Raw genomic sequence first — 13778 nt, 5'->3', positions numbered from 1 at the left:
TTAACTACTGTCATGTGCTGCAGTGCTGAGTCTAGTCTACTTCCAATATATAAACTGTCCAAACAACACAGCAGCCTAAGATGTAGACATACCTGCTCTTGATATATCTAGGGGTAAGATGTTTGCAACATAAAAATCCAAAGACTTTGCAGAAACACATTTTTTAGGAAAGTTCTCATAGTCACAAGCAGCTCCAGCAGTACCTCATCTTCTGATCCCTGATCTATCTGCCTTTTTCCAAAGTTGTATACACAGATTAGAGAGTTATCAGGTAAAAATGATCAGTGACAGGCTCTTTCAGAGCACACTGCATGTACTCAAAAATGAAGGAAGATTTAATACTTTCCACCTTTGATCTGGAATCCCATTACAACCCACTTATTTTCCTTAGCACTTTTCAGTTTTGTTCCCTCCAGATAGAGCAAACCCAGTTGTGGCAGTTTGAGCCACGTTAGAAATCTAAAATCCAATTTTTAGGCTTCCCCCACCCCTTCCCACAATTATCCTAACACCGGAGAGAAACTTTCAGATCAGAGGCTTCTGTAGGGGAAAGGGGAAGTATATACATTTATTTACACAAATAAATACTATACAAACTAAAGACAACTATATATATATTACATCTCTATCAATCAGTCCTTTCAAGCCCCTCCTTTAAGTTTAGTCCAGGAAAGAGCCTTTTCAAGGCTGGAAAGTAACCAGTCCCTCTGTGGGAGTGTTCTGGGCCTGAACGCTCCCCCCTCACCAAGTTCCTGTTGTTTTGTTGTAGTCTCTCCTCCTCATGAAGTCCGAGAAGATAGCTCTGAGTCCTTGCTCTCCTGCCGCTGTGTGATCTCTCTCTCTCTCATCCCTTGATTCATAGGCTGCTGCAGTGTAGTTCTGCTTATCAAGCGTCCACGTCCTGGCATGGGGATTTCTCCTCGGGTTTTCGGTTGTCCTGCGTGGCAGAGACATCCTCCGGGCCCCTTTCTCTCTCTCTGGGGGGTCCGTCTCCAATTTCGCTTGGGACTCTTCTCCTGAGCGCCGGGCCTACCTCCACGGCCCGTCCACTTGGCTCAACTTCAATGCTGAGCCTCTCCTCCACTTTGCAGCGGAGGGAAAGGAAAACCCCCCTCCACAGCTTAGCTGTAGAAAAGGAGGGGGAAGAGGGCTTGGCTGCAAAAGCCTGGCTCTCTCCTCTTACCGCAGGTCAGGTGCTGTGAGTCTCTTCCCTCACTGCACACACTCAAAATGCTGCCTCTAACTCTGCTCTGGGCTAGGCAGAGCTTGGGGGGCTGCAGGGCTCCCTTCTCCCCCTCAGAGGGGGAAGAAGGAACCCAGCCACCCCCCGGCCTTCCACACCTACACGCAGCAGACACCAACAGCAGAACTTGCCAACAGTTTCCGGTGGGCTGTGTATATATGATTTTGAGCAGAAGTGAACAACATGAATGGTGATTGGCTTTTCAGGGAACACTGCCCTGGCACCCAATCACCTCTGAGTCCCCCTCTTCTCGAGGGGGGGCCAATCTCAAACCATGACACCAGTTCCTATCCCTGTTCCCTTGAAGCCTCAGCTCTGGCAAGGCAAAATAGCTTTCCATGAACACAGAATGTGCAACACATACCCAGACCTGTTCATGTAATCAACATAATAGCACAGAAAGTCCAGCAGGAAGAATCTCCAATTCTGGGAAGTACATATTTGCTACTATACACATTTTCTCAATAGGAATTCTCCCTGATTTGGATGCAATTAGATATTTCCTAACTTATGGAGTAGTTTAGTTCACAATCTTTCAACTGTTTAATAGGATTAAGTTTTTCGGTTCTGTGCAATTTTACAGATAAATCTTTTGCTGTTAATTTGACACTTGAAAACTTTTATCAAATTTAGATCAAAGGAAAGTTTTTTATTTATAATTCAGACCACTTTGACACAATAATATGAACTCATAGCTCTACCACATCAGGTCATTAGGTGTGTTCCAGAGGTGTTGTATAAATTGCATCAAGGATTCTGAAAAAAATACAGTGCTCAGAGTGGACAGGGGTCTGCAAGACAGGAAAAAAACCCCACAATTTTATTTTCTTGTCTTTTTCTGAGATTAATTTTCGCACTTGGAAATTGCAACTATATAGAAAAACCTAGAAATATTTGCAGACTCCAATACTTACAAAAAAAGGTCGGTGAAAAACTGGGTCCTGAGGATTTAAAAAGGACTGCTATGATCCTGTATCTGAGTTGGGACTGGATTTTGATAGCAATATCCATAGTGCAATTATGTTCTATGCTGTTACAACACATCTTACCTCTCAGTGGTTTTCATTGAGTACAGATCAAGATAAAGAGTGAGGATGGTGAAGTAAGCTTGTTTGAAGGGGATGGAAAACAACAAGGATTACACCACCTCTTTCTCAATTAGCATTTTTCTCCAGAAACAGGGGACAGTGCTCTTAAAGTGTAGCTTGGAAACTGAACTACCTCATGCTTTTCTGGAGTCTGGTATGGTGCTGCATCATCAGGAGCTTCCACTGGAGAACAGTGTTTTCATGTGTGTGCTTCTGCTCTCTGCCTCGCTTCCATGAGCAGAAATGCTGCATAAGATTGCTCTTTCCATTTTACAGGGATTCTGAATTAGTGATGGCTGAACAAAATATGCATATGTGTATATACAATGAGTCAAATAGCTACATCAATGCAAATACAGTTTTCCATAGCTGATGGGCATGCAAGAATGTATGGAGTTCTATATTTCAAGGTATCTTTTCTCTTGAATTGGAATCAAGAAGATGGGACAAAAATCTGCCTAAACTGTTCCTTCTGAAGTAATGGAGGAAGAAACATTTTGTGTCCATATTTTGAATATACTTTATCATCCAAGTTAATCTCACATTCAAAAAAAAGGACAAAAATATTTTGCAATAATCACAAAAGGAAAGGACTAAAATGAATTAAAAGATAAGAATAAATTCCAAAACCAATAATGAAATGAAGCTGAACAGTTATAGATGAGGAGTTGTAAGATAAAGCATGTAGAAACTCTAGAAGAAAATTTCTTGATATCTGTAGCATTTTTTCTCCTTTACCCTTAAAGAATGATAAAATGAAGTATTAAGTCTTTTACATTCTGCACACTTAGATCTACACTATCATGAATACATCCAACAGATGCATGGTGTTCAGAAAACACCATTACCATATGTGACGAAAGAGTACACGCAGGTACCCCCAGATACCAAGCAGTGAAGGATTTAGCCGAGAACACTAACATCATGGCACTAGCTTCACCAGGCATTTTTTGATGCGCCCCCTCTTTTCTTCTCAGGGCTTTTATTGTCTGCCTGACCCTCCCACTGCGGGGGCCTTCAAACCCGTCTGCAAGAACTCATCTTCTCTTGTACCAGGGAGTCAACCTCTCTGGAACGCAGGAGGAGAAAACATCTAAGACTATCCCTGGGAAAGATGCCTCTTTCCCAGACAGCAAAGCTGTCTTGAGCAACATAAACCCTTCCCTCCTTCAATGAAATCTTCTGGAAAGATTCTTCTATACTTACAGCGCGTTTCCTGGTTCTGACCAAGACAGGGTTAATTTTTTCAGTAGCCAGGAGGGGTCATGGCCAGGACCCAGAGGTTAGTCTATACCACCTCATGTCATTGCCTTGGGCAGGGGGAAGGGAGTCTCTTCCAGGGAGAAGGGATTCCTTCCCAGTGAGTAAGCCTGGCAGAGGGAGCAGTGGGGTGGCCCAGTTCTGAGCTGGAGGGAGCTGTCCAGTATTGTCTATTGTCAGGGGTTTCTGTGTTTCTTTTTTTGTACCCCCTCTGTTATTAGTATTGTTGCTGTTACTGTTCATTTTCTTATCTCAACCCGTGATCTTTACCTTTTGTGCCTCCAATTCTCCTCTCCAACCCTCTGCAGGGGGAGGGGGAGCAAGCAAGCATCAGCATGGTTTGGAGAGTCTCAGTGAGAGCACTAAATTGGGGAGTACCATTCCTAAACCACGACACCATGTTTGAAGTCTTGGTCTTGTATCTGGGTGGTGTAAATGTGATACTTTTTCACTTCAGTCCACACTCCTCTAGTAAACCTGTTGCCCCAATCCCTAGATTAATGGCCTCAAACAACCGTTTTCTGTAGGCATAATAAAAAAAAAAGTAAAGCCTGTTTGTTCAGGAAATGGAGCTGGTCTTAGGCCCTTAGGCTGTATCTCTACTAGTAAATTAAATATGCTCGAGGATGTTTCATAGACAACAAAACCACCAAAAAGCACAGAATTGCACCCATGTCTGCTAGCAAAACCTCTCCTTCCTTCAGACACCACCTGTTGCAGGTGGACTGTTAAACACAATAACTCCTGAAGGGTACTAAAGAGGGAGGCTGGTGGGAGCAGGACACAGAGCATGTGGGGATAATCCTAAAAGTTTGATGTTACAGATGACCATGTGCTAGCACTATTTAATTTACTGGAAAAGGAGAGAGTATGTTGTAAAAATACAAGTCACCATCTCCCACAAATCTATACTCTTTGAGCTTTGAAATGGGAAGAAGGAAGGAACCCCATTACTGACGTCACATACTACTGCTAATCACATTCTTGTTCAGATACCATGGTTTTGAGGAGCATATTTGCAGTAAAGACATACAAAGTAAGTTTTTAAATCCCCTAGTTTTATCTATCTTCCCATGCTTTAATTTTCATGAGTCCAAGTAACACAGCTTTCTACAGTACCAACTGGACTTCTGTATAATGTAAGAAAGTTAGACTTTTTAAAATAGTCTTATTTGCTTACATCTCATGCTGAATTTTCAAAGGGAATAGTTTCCCTTACCTCTTTCCCAAGACTTTTAGTATTCTGCTATTTTTATAAAAAAAAGTTTAATTTTGCACTAAAGAACATAGAGAAAAAGTTTTAAATTATTTATTTTTCATAGTAATAATAATAGTAATAGGCAAAGAAAGCAGCTTATTTTTTCTGAAGCTTACCAACAGCCAGCAGATTTACACCAAGGGGATGTTTTACCCAGACTTATAGACAGATACAACACATTCATGTAAGGGTATCACTGGTAATTACATAAGAGATGGTATGTGTGCATAACAATTATTTTAATTTAGGGGAATTTGTAGAGCTTCTTTTATGAATTTAAACAATTACATCTGTATGTAAACAAAAAGGCAGTTATTGTAGTAGGAACTTAGGCAGCCTGAATCTCCTGGTCAATTCACTCCCTCATTTCCCCTCTACCAGTAGAAGCAGTCTTTTAGTGAGAACTTCCTTCTGAATCATCCTTAACTGGAATCAGTGGTTTTGTTTGGTTTTATTTGTCATTCAGTTTGAAGTGACAAGAAGTTTCTAGTTAGCCAGTATCCTGGTCAGTTTGCCCTTCAACCTCTTTTATATGTTGCTTGCACAACCCCTGTATTGTTTCTCCCTCCTAGACTCAGGAGTCTTCCCCATCTTTTCTGTAACATGTCTTCTCACTTGTCCAGATGGCACCTTCCTGCCTGTTCCTTTGCAGGGACTCACCCCTACGAAGCTCCTGCCCACTGAAGCCCCCTTGGGCATTTTACAGTCTTATTATCAGAGACCCAAGGACTGGTTTGATGAAAACAATCAAGAGATCCAGGAATTGTTGAGGAAGAAGAGAACCACCCACCAAGCACACCTTGCACTGCCCTCCTGTCACGCAAGAAAAACAGCCTTTCGTCTTGCATGCAGCAAGCTCCAACAGAAACTCCGTGACATCCAGAACAAGTGGTGGATCAATATAGCTGAAAAAACTCAATTATGCGCAGATTTGGGAGATCACAAAGAATTCTATGAGGCCCTGAAAACAGCATACGGGCCTACATACCAGGTCCAAAGCCCTCTACTCAGCGCTTATGGGCAAACGCTTCTAACAGATAAAACCTCCATTCTGAATCAATGGTCTGAACACTTTCATACTCTTTTCAATACCAACCGTGTAGTCCAAGACTCAGCAGTTCAGTCCATCACACAACAACCGGTGAAGTACGAATTGGATACTGCCCCCACTTTAGGAGAAACCCTCAAGGCCATACAGCAGGTGAAAATTGGCAAGGCAGCTGGGGTTGATGGAATTCCACCCCATTTCTGGAAACATGGGGGCCTTGCACTCCATGCTAAATTTCATGAGTTTGTGGTGTGCTGTTGGGAACAAGGCGAACTACCATCAGACCTTCGAGATGCAATCATCATGACATTGTATAAGAAGAAAGGAATTAAATCAGATTGCTCAAATTACCGTGGTATTACTCTGCTCTCCATTGCTGGCAAAATCCTGGCAAGAATACTCTTGAACAGACTAATACCCGCTATAGCAGAAGAAATTCTACCTGAAAGTCAGTGTGGTTTCAGAGCCAACAGGAGCATCACAGACATGGTATTTGTTCTCAGACAACTGCAAGAGAAGTGTAGGGAACAGAACAAAGGACTCTATGTAACCTTTGTCGACCTCACCAAGGCTTTCGATACTGTGAGCAGAAAAGGTCTTTGGCAGATTTTGGAACGTTTAGGATGTCCCCCTAAGTTCCTTAAAATTATCATCTCGCTCCATGAGGACCAGCACGGCCAAGTCAGATATGGCAATGCACTTTCTGAGCCCTTTCTGATAACCAATGGTGTGAAGCAAGGCTGTGTTCTTGCTCCAACCCTATTCACAGTCTTTTTTGGCATGATGCTCCAAAGGGCCACGGCAGACCTCGATGATCAGGACGGTATCTACATTCGATATCGTACTGATGGAAACCTTTTCAACCTAAGGTAACTGAAGGCCCACACCAAGACCTTAAACCATCTTGTCCGGGAGCTGCTTTATACTGATGATGCCGCCCTTGTTGCCCACACAGAAGCATCTCTGCAGCGTTTAACATCCTGCTTTGCAGACGCTGCTGAGCTCTTTGGACTGGAAGTCAGCTTAAAGAAGACAGAAGTTCTCTATCAACCTTCACCTCAGGAAGTCTTCCATCATCCCCATCTCACCATTGGCCAATCGGAGCTCAAATCAGTCCAGCAGTTTAATTACCTAGGTAGCCTCATCTCCTCGGATGGTAAGATTGATGGGGAGATAGACAACAGGTTAGCAAAGGCATATAGTGCTTTTGGAAAACTCCATAAAAGAGTATGACGTAATAAACACTTGAGGAAAAGTACCAAGATCAGTGTCTACAAAGCCATAGTGCTGTCTACTCTCTTATATGGTTCTGAATCTTGGGTCGTCTACTGCCACCACCTGCGTCTCCTAGAACACTTCCATCAGCGCTGCCTCTGCTCAATCCTAAACATCCACTGGTCAGATTATGTGACTAATACATCTGTTCTAGAACAAGCAGCAGTCACAAGCATTGAGGCCATGTTGCTGAGAACACAGCTGCATTGGGCAGGGCACGTCTCAAGGATGAAGGACCACCACCTTCCTAAGATCTTGCTTTATGGTGAACTTGCCACTGGCTACCGGAAGAGAGGAGCCCCGAAGAAAAGATACAAGGACTCCCTGAAACAACATCTCAGCCTCGGCCATATTGATCAACATAACTGGTATACTCTGACCTCAAATTGGGAGGCCTGGAGACACACCATCTATAACGCTGCTGTTTCCTTTGAGAACGCACGCAGGATCACTCTCGAGGAGAAAAGACAACGCAGAAAGAATCGTGTCTTGCAGAATATACCACCTAAGGAGTCTTTCTGCTGTGCCTTTTGCAGTCGGACATGTCTGTCTCATATTGACCTCATTAGCCACCAGCGTGCTTGTAAAAAGTGTGGATAGAGCCTTCCTAAATCTTCATTCCCAAAGCCTAGCCATGATATCAGAGACCCACCTTGAGCTGCACCCTATAGCCCTCCTGTTGTGGGAAAAATCCCTCTTTTAAATTTAGAAAGATGCCATAAACTCAAGGAACAAAGAAACAAGGAAGAATTTATTCAGCGTGCTGGGTCTTTCTCTCACCGAGTTTTTTCTGGGGAAAAAGACCCTTTGGGTTTAAATCTCATACATTTTATATTTTCACAAAATCCTACCCTGTTTCAGATAAGTTTAATATATTCATTTTTGTCTAAAAAGGTTTCTTTTCTCTGAAAAGGGACTTTCCCTTTCTTCTGATTGGCTGCAAGGCGTCCTCTGTCAAAGATGATGGATCTTCCTTTGTTCTTAGCCCAAAGAGAGAAAAGAACTCCTGTGTACAAAATGGCCCCAAAAGATTTTGATTTTTAGGAACTTTTGTATTTCCCTTATCTGACCAAAAAAGACTCTGATACTGAAGTCCAATTTTTGGAACTTGGATATCTTACAACTTCACGATACGCCTATATAAAAAGCCCCGTATTTTTATTTATCATAATCCTCAGTTTTTGTTGGGGTTTTTGTTTGTTTTTTTAAAAGTTTAAAGGGATTATACATCAAATTGCCCCCTTATCCTCTGGCCTCTCTCCCACTTGGCTAATATGTCCATGGCTTCACCCATATTCTCTGTTTCCTGGGAGCGTTCCCATTCAAGCAACAATTTCTGCACATTCTTCACATCCTTCATTTGTTTGGGGACGGGACGTTGGACCATAATCTTCTGGGTTCCTGGGCCTCTTATTGCAGCAGCTTTTGGATCCATAGGCATGTCAACCATTTGCATCCCTTGAGCAACACTAGTAATCAATCTTCTGAAACATGGGATTAAACAGGGTAAAAATACCAATCCGGCAGTGGCACATAGAAGGAAAAACCCCACTTGTTTCCACCATGCTTCTCTGAATAGGTCAGACCACCACCCTCCATCTAGCATGGATTTCCAGTTTTGGACTGGCACATGGGCTATTTTGCAGATGTTAGAAGCTATTTCCATTACTGCTTCATGGTTATCATCAATCTGTAAACAACAATCTGAGGTGTTAAATTTCCCACACACTCCTCCTTCTTCTGCCAAAATATAGTCTAAGGCTAGTCTGTTTTGATATACTGCGACTCTGACATTGCTGTTCAGCTATCAATTGTAATCCTGTCGCAGTCTGATTCATAACTATTTCGACTACAACTTGTAACCATATGATTTGATTAAGAATATAAATGGGTGTATGGTAACCCCATGTCCCATCCTGCGCCCATGTGACTGGTCCATAATATTCAATAATCCTTTCAGGGGGCCACTCTTCATCTCCCCATTTCTGGGATCCTCCCACCGAGTGTCCTTTAATTCCAATATAGGGTACCACCCTTTTTTCTAGGTTAAGAGAATCGTACAAAGGGACCCCTAATTCATTTCCACTCTCTAAGGGCAACAGGAAGAACCCAGGAAGGATTATTCCTGAAGTGCAACCAACAACCTCTCCAATTTTCTGGTAAAGCTGTATATGCTCTTTTTCCACAAATCCAAAAAAGCCCATTGCGTGCCTTCCAAAAGTCTTTGGAAATGCTATCAATGTTCTTCCAAAACTTTGATATTTCTTTTATTCCAGAAAAGGGGTTCATTTTGGGTTTGTTACATTTGTAGAGCTTCTGGTTCATATCCCACTCACAATTGGAGTGGCCTTTTTCTGACCAATAATCTGTTGGGGCCTGTGGGAAATACTCACTGTGAGTGAAGTTAGTCTTCAGAGTTCTTTTGCATGGGGTTTCCCCAACTGGGTGTACAAAATAAATTCCTGTTCTCAGTATACAATCTCTTCCAATCACTATGGAGCTTAATATCCACCCTTCTGGCCGACTTATTTTATTACGAGAAAAAGTATAATTCCCTTTGAGTATTTCTCATGCATCCAGGCTAAAACTCCTCCAGGGCCATTCCTCTGTCATTAAAGATCCACTTGGGACCCCTGGTGGCCTAGTGGTTAGCATGCAGGACTCTCACTGCTGCGACCCAGGTTCGATTCCCCGGTCCCCCGGGCAGATGGAGCTCGTTAGCCCTGTGAGGCCATCCATCTATGAGAAGGTCACTCTAAACAAACCTACGTCCTGAGGACCTCACTGCCATTGTCCAAGCTTGCTTGGCCCCGGCAGATGAACCTTAGGATTAAAGGGTGGGCTCAGTTCAGCGCAGGCTGTGTCTCACCTAAAAAATCCATTGCGCAGGCTGGAAAGGTAAAAGACCTTTCCCAAAATCTTCGTTCGCAAAGACTGGCCATTATTAAAGGATCCACTACAAACCCAGCAGCAAATTACATTTAGCCCTTTTGCAATTGTTTCTGCTAAATCAGTGAACAAGTTTCATCCTTCTGAGGGGAGTTCCAAATTTCTGATCTCTTCCTGTGTCAATTCAGAGTATAAATCACTCAATTTTGACAATAATAGATGATCTTTACCTGTCTCTTGTTCCTTATTTGTAATAATCTCTTCCAATATTAGGTCAGGGACCCCCCACTCGCTGGTGATATCTTAGCAAATCCATGTCTCACCCACAGGGCAGCTTAATCCTAGACGTGCTCCAGCCCCAAATTCTTTGCTACCCCATAGCGTCTGTTACCTACTATACTGGTTTCTAATTCTTTTTTATCATAACAAACTTCATTCACATACTCATATGCCATAAAGGTGGTTAACACACCTATCTCATAGTATGCAGTTTGGTGACACTTTGAGCAATGGTCATCGGCAATGGCTACTAGCTGGAGCACAGCTAAAGCAAGCAGAGGTACAGTATAGCATATACTTCCACTCCCCACTCCCCATACCTATTGGGTTGCAGCCAACAGCAGGGTAGAGAGATCTTCTTGTGGCAAGTATAGAGGCTAACCTGGTCTTGCCCTCTGTTGTTTTCACTTCATGACAGGCCAAAAATGCTGCTTTGCAAGTTTTGCAGTAGTAATACTTCAGCCACTGTACGTCACGCAACCTGTTAGTTTGTCTATACTTGAGACACTGCAAATGAAATATAAAGCGCAAATCACAAGTATCGCATTTTGTCCCGACTTAGAATTTAACAAAGACACGTATTTATGCTTTGGTCTTGTTGTTGAGTTTGTTTTCTTACTACCAGCCTTCACGGTGATGGCCCTCTGTTGCTTTTACTAGGATTCTGGATCCCAGCTTCTTTCGCTGGGAGCAGTGTGCCAGCAGCTGTCGTCTCTGAGCAACTGTAAAAGAATTTTACTTTCAAATTATTTTAAGTTTCGGGAACTCCCCTTCGCATTTCCACTCAGGAACAGAGGAAGGAGATGCCACAGGTCCTTTGACTCTGGTACTGTGAGTCCATCCCTTCTCTATAGTCCAGATTGCAGTTTCTGTAGTTAGTACCACTTGATAAGGTCCCTCCCATTCCGGTTTGAGGGGTTCTTCCCTCCAGGTCTTTATTAAAACCCAGTCCCCCACTGAGATGTTGTGTACTTTCATCTCTAACTTCACAGTTTGGGGCAACAGTCCCTACTGCCTGAGATTTTCCAGTCTTTCAGCTACTATTTTGATATATTCCCTAAGGTATTTGTCACCCAGTTCCAGGGCTGGGGTCTGAACACTTTTATAACATGAGGGATAAGACAGCCCAAATAACATTTCATAGGGAGATACATTCACATCCTTTCTGGGGGCTGTCCGAATCCTAAAGAGAGCCAACGGTAAAGATTTTGTCCAAGATAATCCCATTTCTAGTGTCAGCTTGGTGATGGTTCATTTTAATGTTTGATTCATGCGTTCCACCCTTCCTGAGCTCTGGGGGTGCCAAGGGGTATGATGTTGCCAATTTACTTGCAAGGCTTCACATACTAGTTTCAAAATCTTCAAGGTGAAGTGTGGTCCCCGCTCAGAGTCTATGGTTTCAGGTAATCCAAATCTGAGAATGATTTGTTCTAATAATACTCTGACTACGCTTTGAGCAGTTGCCCTCAAGACTGGGAATGCCTCCACCCAATGAGTCAAGTGATCTACAATTACTAACAAATATTTCCACCTCTGTACCAGGGGTAACTCGGTAGAATCTATCTGAACTCTTTGAAAGGGCCTGCTTGCAAGTTCTCATCCTCCAAGGGGGCGAGCTCTTTGTACTCACTTACTTTCTGGCAAATTAGGCACTCACTTGTAACTTGCTTGGCAATGGTACATACCCCTAGGTGCCCATAAGCTCTTAGAAATGTGTCCACCAGGGCTTGAGTTCCCCAATGAGTGCTGTTATGCAGTTCTTTTAACACTTCCCACGTAATTGCTTCTGATAACATTTGCCTCCCATCCAGGAGGAATCACTTCCCCCTTGCATTCTTCTTGGCTCCTATTTCCAATAACTTTTGTTCTTTGTCAGTGAATATTGGTTGTGGAGTTTCCTTTGGTATTGGTACTAGAGCCATTATCTTTGCCTCAGGTACCTTGTGACTCAGGACTGCCTCTCGGGCAGCTTGGTCTGCTTGATTATTGCCCTGGCAAATTATGTCATTCCCTTTTCTATGGCCTTTAACATGAACAATGGCAATTTCTTGAGGCTGCTGGATTTCTTCTAGCAAGGTCTCCAGAAGATCTCGATGGCTTAAATCTTTCCCTTGACACATCATCATTCCCCTCTCATGCCAAATTTTCCCAAAAACATGTGCTACCCCCCAGGCATATTTGGAATCAGCATATATGGTTCCTATCCCACTGTCGTTTATGCGTAGTGCACCAATTACCGCATACACCTCGCATGCTTCAGCGGACCAAGTATTTGGGAGACTGCCTGATTCTATTACGATCAGATCTTCTCCATCAATCACTGCATAACCACTTTTTTGTTTTCCTTCTACTACTCTTGATGACCCATCCGTTAAACAGGTGCATCCCTCCTTCTATAGGGATAGCCATCAAATCTTCTTGGATTTTTGTCTGATAGTCAATAATGTCTAAACAATTGTGTTCAACTTCCTCATTTTCTATGGCATTCTGACCATATAAGAACTGTGAAGGATCTACACATGAATTGGTTGTTAAATCATCTTTTTCTATTAATATGGTTTCGTACTTTAAGATTCGGGAGTCTGTCATCCATCTCCCGGATTTCTGGCTCAAAATTGTTCTTACTGCATGTGGTGTATGAACCCTAATTTTTGCTCCAAATGTTAGTTTTCTCGCGTCTTCCACAAGGATGGCCATAGCAACTACTGCCTGCATGCACGCCAGCCACGCCCTAATTACTGGATCCAGCACCTTTGAGAGAAAAGCTACTGGTTTCCTACTTCCCCCCCAGTCTTGGGTGACAACTCCCTTCGCAGTCCCTTCTGAGGCATTTACATAAAGGTCAAAAGGTTTCTTTAGGTCTGGTAATGATAACACTGGAACTTGGGTCAAGGCTTCTTTTAGTTTCTCAAATTTTTCGATTTCTTCTGAGGAATATTCTGTCCTGTAAACTTTTCCTGAGGCAGTATCCATTCGTTTTTCATATAGGAACTTTGTTTTACTACTGTAATCTGCAATCCACAGCCTACAAAATACTACCAACCCCAAGAATTGTCTCACTTCCTTTTTAGTCATCGTTAGAGGAAGGTCCAGGATTCCCTTTATCCTTTCTGGACCCAGTTTCTGTCCACCATTGTTTATGATGTATCCCAGATATTTTATTTCCTTTTCTTCAAACTGACGTTTAGTCTTTGACACTCTTAATCCCTGTTCTCCTAAGTAGTTTAACAGCCTCACTCTTCCTTTTGCTACTTCTGTTTGGATTTTCCCAGCCACCAACAAATCGTCTCCATATTGTAGAACAATAATTCTTTCTCTTGATTCAAATCCATTTATTATTTTTTCCAAAGCCTGTCCAAACAAATTAGGTGCTTCCGAGAACCCCTGCAGGAGGACTGTCCATCTGAGTTGTTGTTTCCTGCCCGTTTCTATGTCCTC

This window comes from Neopelma chrysocephalum, unplaced genomic scaffold (genome assembly GCF_003984885.1).
Source record: "Neopelma chrysocephalum unplaced genomic scaffold, ASM398488v2 Primary Assembly neopelma1_96887, whole genome shotgun sequence".
In the NCBI taxonomy this organism is placed as follows: domain Eukaryota; kingdom Metazoa; phylum Chordata; class Aves; order Passeriformes; family Pipridae; genus Neopelma; species Neopelma chrysocephalum.
Note: the sequence above shows the minus strand (reverse complement) of the source record.